A 9,600-nucleotide genomic window follows, 5' to 3' on the forward strand; every position below is an offset into this window, starting at 1 on the left:
CTGCTAAGACTGAACCCCCAGTGAACTAGACTATGGGGGGAGGGCGGCAATGGGGGGAGTGTTGGGAGGGGAACACCCATAAGGAAGGGGAGGGGGGAGGGGGGATGTTTGCCCGGAAACCGGGGAAGGGAATAACACTTGAAATGTATATAAGAAATACTCAAGTTAATAAAAAAAAAAGAAAAGAAAATGTAAAATGCAAAAAAACTCCTAACACAAAACCTTCAGGAAGTCCAGGACATAATGAGAAGATTAAATCTAATGGTAATACATATAGAAGAGAGCAAAAATTCCTAACTTAAAGGGTCAGTAAATATTTTCAACAAAATTATAGAAAAAAATTTCCCTAACAAAATGTTAGAGATGCCCAGAAACATAAAAGAAGCCCACAGAACTCCAAATACATTGGACCAGGAAGGAAATTTCTCCCTTCAAATAATAGGCAAAATACCAAATGCACAAAACAAAGAAAAATGCTAAAAGCAGTAAGAGAAAAACGTGAAGTAACATATAAAGGAAGACCTATCAGAATTACATCAGATTTCTCAAAAGAGACTATGAAAGCCAGAAGATCCTGGACAGATGTCATGCAGACCCTAAGAGAACAAAAATGTCCACTTAGGCTACTATATACAACAAAACGTTCAATTAACTTAGATGGAGAAACTAAGATGTTGTATGGGAAAACCAAATTTACACATCTTTTTACTATTCCAGCCCTACAAAGGATATTAGATGGAAAACGCCAATACAAGGAGGAAAACAACACACAAGGAAAGGCAAGAAATAGCCTTCTTGCATCAAACCCAAAAGAGGAGTGCCACATAATTCCACCTCTAACAACAAAAATAACAGGAGAAACCTATCACTATTCCTTAATATCTCTTAACATCAATGGACTCAGTTCCACAATAAACAGACATAGACTAATGTACTGGATATATAAAGCAGGCCCCATGTTTGTCTGCATACAGGAAACACTCTTCATTGGGCTAAGACAGACACTACCACAGTTTAAAAGTCTGAAAAATAAATTTACAACCAAATATTTCCAAGAAATAGGAAGGAGTAGCCATTAGACTATTCAATAAAATCAACTTTCAACCAAAACTTATCGAAAAAGATAAGGATGGAAACCTCATATTCATCAAAGGAAAAATCTGATAAGATCAACTCATAGTCCTGAATATCTATTCTCCAAATGCACCTACATTCATAAAAGAAACCTTAATAAAGCTTAAAGTACACGTTGCACCTCACAAAATGAGAATAGGAGACTTCAACCCCCAACTCTCAGCAATGGACAGATCATGGAAACAGAAACTAAACAGAGACACAGTCAGAATAACAGAAGTTATAAATCAAATGGGTTTAACAGATATTTATAGAGCATTTCATCACACAACAAAAGAATATACCTACTTCTCAGCACCTCATGGTATTGTCTTCAAAACTGAAAATATAATCAGTCACAAAACAGGACTCAACAGACACAGGAAGATTGAAATAATCCTGTGCGTGCTATCAGATCACCATGAATAAAGGCTGATTTCAATAACAAAAAATGACATTAATCCCACATACAAATGGACAATAGACATTGATGTACTCAAAGAAAAATTGGACAAGGAAGAAATAAAGAAACAAATTAAATACTTCCTGGAATTTAATGAAAATGTAGGTACAACATAACCAAATTTATGAGACAAAATGAAAGCAGTGCTAAGAGGAAAGCTCATAGCTTTCAGTACCTCCGAAATACATTTCCTATCTATAGGCTTCTGCTGATTTATCTGTGTTTTCCTGCATTTCTCTAAGGAAGTTGTTTATGTCTTTCTTGAAGTCCTCCATCATCATGATCAAATGTGATTTTAAATCTAGATCTTGTTTTTCTGGTTGTTTGGATATTCAGTGTTTGCTTTGGTGGGAGAATTGGGCTCCAATGATGCCATGTAATCTTAGTTTCTGTTTCTTGGGTTCCTGTGCTTGTCTCTTGCCATCACGTTGTCTCTGGTGTTACCTTGTTCTGGTATATTTCTGACAGTGGTTAGATTGACCTATAGGCTTGTGTGTCAGAAGTGCTGTAGTTCTATTTTCCTGTTCTTGTTCAGCCACTTATGGGAACAGAGTGTTCTGGTTTCAGCCGTGTAGTCGTTCCTGTCTACTGGTCTTCAGGTGTTCTTGTGCGCGTGTGTCCTGAGTCCACCAGGCACGTCACTTGGAGAAGAAAAGTTGGTCTTACCTCTGGTCTCAGGCCTGGAGTCACTCCTCAGAGCTGGGTTACAGCTCTCCATGAGGGCAGCAATCAGAAGGGCCTGCCCCACCTTTGCTTGGGACCATGTGCACAGGGGTCCCAGATGGCACTAAACATTTACAGAAGTCTATAAATAGGAAATGCAATAATCCCTGAAAGAATTCCAGGAAAACACAACAAAACAGGTGAAGGAATTAAAAATGGAAATAGAAGCAATAAAGAAAGCACAAAGGGAGACAATCCTGGATATAGTAAACCAATGGAAGAGACAAGGAGAAGTCGATACAAGCATCACCAACAGAATACAAGAGATAGAAGAGAGAATCTCAGGAGCAGAAGATTCCATAGAAATCATTGACACAATGGTCAAAGATAATGTAAAACAGAAAAGGTTACTGGTCCAAAACATACAGGAAATCCAGAACTGAATGAGAAGATCAAACCTAAGCATAATAGGTATAGAAGAGAGTGAAGACTCCTAACTCAAAGGACCAGTAAACAAAATCATAGAAGAAAACTTCCCTAACCTAAAAAAGAGATGCCCATAAACATACAAGAAGCCTACAGAACTCCAAAAGATTGGACCAGAAAAGAAACTCCTCCCGTCACATAATAGTCAAAACACCAAATGCACAAAACAAAGAAAGAATATTAAAAGCAGTAAGGGAAATAGGTCAAGTAACATATAAAGGCAGACCTATCAGAATCACACCAGACTTCTCGCCAGAGACTATGAAAGCCAGAAGATCCTGGACAGATGTCATACAGACCCTAAGAGAAAACAAATATCAGCCAAGGTAACTGTATCCAGCAAAACTCTCAATTAACATAGATGTAGAAACCAAGATATTCTATGACAAAACCAAATTTCCACAATATCTTTCTATAAATCCAGCACAAACAATGGATAAAAAAAAATGCTAAATCCCAACACGGAGACAAGCTACACCCTAGAAAAAGCAATAAACTAATCATTTTGAAAAAAAAAAAACCGAGAAGACAAACACACAAACATAATCTCATATCCAAACACAAATATAACAGGAAGCAACAATCACTATTGCTTAATATCTCTCAACCTAAATGGACTCAATATCCCAATAAAGAGGCACAGATTAACAAACTGACTATGCAATGAGGACCCAACATTTTGCTGCCTACCGGAAACATACGTCAGAGACACAGACAGACACTACCTCATAGTAAAGGCAGGAAAACAAATTTCCAAGCAAATGGTCTGAAGAAGAAAGCTGGAGTAGCCATTCTAATATCGAATAAAACAGATTTTCAAACAAAAGTTCATAAAAAACGATAAGGAAGGACACTCAATATTCATTAAAGGAAAAATCCACCAAGATGAACTCTCAATTGTAAATATCTATGCTCCAAATAAAACGGCACCTACACACATAAAAGAAACCTTACTAAAACTTAAAGCACACATTGCTCCTCACGCAATAATAGTACGAGATTTTAATACCCCATTCTCATCAAAGATCAGATCATGGAAACAGAAATTAAATAGAGACAATAGAAGTCATGAACCAAATAAATTTAAGAGATATTTATGGAATATTCTATCCTAAAACAAAACGAAATACCTTCTTCTCACCACCTCATTTTACTGTCTCCAAAATTGACAATATAATAAGTCATAAAACAGGCCTCAACAGATACAGATGAAAGAATTAGTACCATGAGGCCTATCAGACCATTACAGGCTAAAGCTGGTCTTCAATAACAATAAGGAAAGAATGCCCATATATACATGGAAGTTGAACAATACTCTACTCAATGATATCCTGATCAAGGAAGAAATAAAGAAAGAAATTAAAGACTTCGTAGATTTTAATGAAAATGAAGGTACAACATACCCAAACTTATGTTACAAAATGAAAGCTGTGCTAAGAGGAAAACTCATAGCTCTGAGTGCCCGCAGAAAGAAATGAGAGAGAGTGTATATCAGCAGCTTGACAGCACACCTAAAAGCTCTAGAACAAAAAGAAGCAAACACACACAGGAGGATTAGAAGGCAGGAAATAATCAAACTCAGAGCTGAAATTAACAATGTAGAAACAAAAGGAGCTATACAGAGAATCAACAGAACCAAAAGTTGGTTCTTTGAGTAAATCAACAAGATAGATAAACCCTTAGTCAGATTAACCAGAGGAAACCCAGAGTGTGTTCACATTAACAAAATCAGAAATGAAAAGGGAGACATAAGAACAGAGTCAGAGGAAATTAAAAAAAATCATCAGATCCTACTACAACAGCCTACATTTAACAAAACTTGAAAATCTGGAAGAAAAGGACAATTTCCTAGACAGATACCAGGTACCAAAGTTAAATATGGAACAAATAAACCATTTAAACAACCCCATAACTTGGAAAGGAAAAGAAGCAGTCATTAAAGGTCTCCCAACCAAAAAGAGCCCAGGTCCAGATGGGTTCAGTGCAGAATTCTATCAGACCTTCGTAGAAGACCTCATACCAATACTATCCAAACGATTCCACAAAATTGAAACAGATGGAGTGCTACCGAATTCTTTCTATGAAGCCACAATTACTCTTCTACCTGAACCACAAAAAGACCCAACAAAGAAAGAGAAATTCAGACCAATTTCCCTTATGAATATCAATGCAAAGGTACTCAATAAAATTCTTGCAAAACAAATCCAAGTGTATAACAAAATAATCATCCATCATGATAAAGGAGGCTTCATCCCAGGGATGCAGGGATCATTTAATATATGGAAAACCATCAACGTAATCCACTATATAAACAAAATGAAAGATAAAAAACACATGATTATTTTAGTAGACGATGAGAAAGCATTTGACAAAATTCCACACCCCTTCCTGATAAAAGTCCTGGAAAGAATAGGAATTCAAGCCCCATACCTAAACATAGCAAAAGCCATATACAGCAAACCAGTAGCTAACATTAAACTAAAAGGAGAGTAACTTGAAGCAATCCTACTAACATCAGGGATTATACCAGGCTGCCCACTCTCTCCCTACTTAGTCAATATAGTTCTCAAAATCCTAGCCAGAGCAATTAGACAACAAAAGGAGATCAAAGGGATACAGATAGGAAAGGAAGAGATCAAAATATCTCTATTTGCAGATGATATGATTGCATATTTAAGTAATCCCAAAAGTTCCACCAGAGAAATACTAAACCTGATAAACAACTTCAGCAAGGTGGCTGAGTATAAAATTAACTCAAATAAATCAGTAGCCTTCCTCTACACAAAAGAGAAACAAGCTGAGAAAGAAATTAGGGAAATGACACCCTTCATGACAGTCCCAAATAATATAAAATACCTCAGTGTGACTTTAACAAAGCAAGTGAAATGTCTGTATGATAAGAACTTCAAGCCTGAAATTGAAGAAGATCTCAGAAGATGGAAAGATCTCCCATGCTCATGGATTGACAAGATTAATATAGTAAAAATGGCCATTTTACCAAAAGCTATCTATAGATTCAATGCAATCCCCATCAAAATTCCAACTCAATTCTTCATAGAGTTAGACAGAATAATTTGCAAATTCCTCTGGAATAACAAAAAACGCAGGATAGCTAAAACTATCCTCAACAATAAAAAGGACTTCTGGGGGAATCACTATTCCTGAACTCAAGCAATATTACAGAGCAATAGTGATAAAAACTGCATGGTATTGGTACAGAGACAGACAGATAAAAGAGTGGAATAGAAATGCAGAGCTAGAAATGAACCCACAAACCTATGGTCACTTGATTTTTGACAAAGGAGCAAAAACAATCCAAAGGAAAAAAGATAGCATTTTCAGCAAATGATGCTGGTTCAACTGGAGGTCAGCATTTAGAAGAATGCAGATCAATTCATTCTTATTACCCTGTCAAAGCATAAGTCAAAGTGGATTAAGGACATCCACATGAAACCAGATACACTCAAACTAATAGAAGAAAAAGTTGGGAAGAATATCAAATACATGTGCACTGCAGAAAAATTTCTGAACAAAACACCAATGACTTGTGCTCTAAGATCAAGAATCGACAAATGGGATCTCATAAAACTGCAAAGCTTTTGTAAGGCAAAGGACACTGTTGTTAGGACAAAATGGCAACCAACAGATTGGGAAAAGTACTTTAACTAATCCTACAACTGATAGAGGGCTTATATCCATAATATATACAGAACTCACGATGGTAGACTGCAGGGAGACAAATAACCCTATTAAAAATGGGGTTCAGAGCTAAACAAAGAATTCACAGCTAAGGAATTCTGAATGACTGAGAAGCACCTAAAGAAATGTTCAACATCTTTAGTCATAAGGGAAATGCAAATCAAAACTACCCTGAGATTCCACCTCACACTGGTTAGAATAGCTAAGATCAAAAACTCTGGCGACAGCAGATGCTGGCGAGGATGTGGAGAAAGAGGAACAGTCTTCCACTGTTGGTGGGATTGCAGACTGGTACAACCATTGTGGAAATGAGTCTGGAGGTTCCTCAGAAAATTGGACATTGAATTACCTGAGGACCCCGGTATACCTCTCTTGGGCATATAATCAAAAGATGCCCCAACATATACCAAAGACACATGGTCCACTAAGTTCATAGCAGCCTTATTTATAATAGCCAGAAGCTGGAAAGAACCCAGATACCCTTCAACAGAGGAATGGATACAGAAAATGTAGTAAATCTACACAATGGAATACTACTCAGCTATCAAAAACAATGGCATTATGAAATTCATAGGCCATTGGAGGATACTGGAAAATATCATCCTGAGTGAGGAAACCCAATCACAGAAAAACACACATGGTATGCACTCATTGATAAGTGGATATTAGCCCAAATGCTCGAATTACCATAAATAAACAGAACACATGAAACTCAAGAAGGAAGACCAAAATGTGAAAGCTTTATTTCTTCTTTAAAAGGCTAAGAAGAATACCCTTTGGAGGGAATAGGGAGGCAAAGTTTACAACAGAGGCTAAAGGAATGGCAATTCAGAGCCTGCCCCACATGTGGGCCATACATATACAGCCACCAAACTAGATAAGATTGATGAAGCAAAGAAGTGCTGGCTGACAAGAACCAGGTGTAGATCTCTCCTGAGAGACTCAGACAAAATAAGACAAATACATAGGTGAATGCCAGCAGCAAACCACTGAAATGAGAACAGGACCCCCTTTGAAGGATTCAGAGAAAGGACTGAAAGAGATTGAAGGGGGTTGAGACCCCATATGAACAACTATGCCATCCAACCAGAGCTTCCAGGGACTAAGCCCCTACCAAAGACTATACATGGACTGACTCTAGGCTCAAAGTGCGTAGGTAGCAATGAATAGCCTAGAAAGAGCACCAGTGCTAGTGGAAGCCCTTGGTCTTTCCAAGACTTAACCCCTAGTGAATGTGATTGCTGGGGGGAGGGCGGTAATGGGGGGAGGATGGGGAGGGAAACACCCATATAGGAGGGCTGGGGAGGGGTAAGGGGTATGTTGGCCTGGAAAACTTGAAAAGTAATAACAATTGAAATGTAAATAAGAAATACCCAATTTAATAAAGATGGAGGAAAAAATATAATATAAAGGAATATATCAATGTAGTCTACCATATAAACAAACTGAAAGAAAAAAATGATCATCACATTAGATGCTTAGAAAGCATTTGACAAAATTCAATATCCCTTTATGTTAAAAGTCATGCAGCAGCTTGACAGAACACCTAAAATTTCTAGTACGAAAAAATGCAGATATACCAAATAGGAGTAGAAGGCAGGAAATAATGAAACTCAGGTCTGAAATTAGCCAAGTAGAAACAAACAAAACTATATAAAGATTCATCAAATTCAGTAGCTGGTTCTTTGAGAAAATCAACAAGATAGATTAACCCCTAGCTAAACTAACCAGACGACAGAGGAGTATCTAAATTAACAAAACTAGAAGTGAAAAGGGAGATATAACAGCAGAATCTGAGGAAATTGATAAAAAATGATTAGATCTACTATAAAAGCCTATAGTCAATGAAACTGGAAAATCAGGATGGAATGGACAATTTTATAAACAGATTCAGAGTACCAAAGTTAAATCAGGATCAGATAAACCATCTAAACAGTTCCAAAACTCCAAAGAAAAAGAAACAGTCATTAAAATTCTCCTACCCAAACAAAGCCCAGTACAAGAGGGTTTAGTGGATAATTCTATGAGACCTGCATAGTAGGCATTATACCAGTATCATCCAGACTATTCCACAAAATAGAATCAGAATGAATACTATCTAATTTCTTCTATGAAACCTCAATTATGATTATACCTAAACCACAAAAAGATTCAACAATGCAACAGAACTTCAGACTAATTTCCCCTATAAATATCTACACAAAAATGCTCAGTATAATTATTGCAAACCAAACCAAAGAACACATCAAAATGATCATCCATCATGGTCAAATAGGCTTCATCCCAGATATGCATGGATGGTTCAGTTTACAGAAATCTATAAATGTAGTCCACCATATAAACAAATTCAAAGAAAAAAATCACATGATCATCTCATTACCAGATACCCCATTGTAGGGAAATGTCATGTTGGGAAGGTGGGAGGGAGTGAATGAGTGGTTGAGGGGGCATCCTCACAGAATCATGGTCCAGTGTGATAGTAGGTTTCTGGAGGGGAAACAAGGAAAAGAGATAACATTTACAATGTAAATTTAAAAAGCAATTATAAAAAGAGAAAAACATACAAACAAACAAAACCTGTCAATCCAAACTTGGTCCTTCTTGCAATATGAGTGGGATAAGGCTGAAACAGAGACTGAGGGGATAACCAACCAATTATTCCCACAACTTAGGACCACTTTTTAATGTGAAAGAACCAAACTGTGACACTATTAATGATACCCTTCTTGCAGAAATGAACCTAAGATAACTGTCTACTAAGAGGCCTCATCCAGCAATAGATGAAGGTTGATGTACATATCCACAGACAAGCATCAGGAAGAGCTTCAAGTATGTTTTGGAAGATTTGGGAATAAAAGTGAGGAAATAAGAAGGGTAAAGGACATCATAAGAAGACCCAGAGTGTCAAATAATCTAGGACAATGGCATCTCACAAAGCCCAGGTAACTAACTAGGGAACATGGAGGAGCTGAATCTAGACCCCCTACACCTTTGTAGCAAATGTGAAACTTGGTGGTCATGTGGTTCCACTAACAGATGAAATAGCAGCTGTCTCAGTCTTTACTCCCTGCCTTTGATGGTGTTCAAAGAAGGTTCCCCTTCTCTGAGAAGAAGGAAATATGACAATGTTGGGAGGAATTCATAATGACAGACTGGGTAGAGAGTGAATGAAACAA

Source organism: Rattus norvegicus, chromosome 1, assembly GCF_036323735.1.
Source record: "Rattus norvegicus strain BN/NHsdMcwi chromosome 1, GRCr8, whole genome shotgun sequence".
NCBI lineage: Eukaryota > Metazoa > Chordata > Mammalia > Rodentia > Muridae > Rattus > Rattus norvegicus.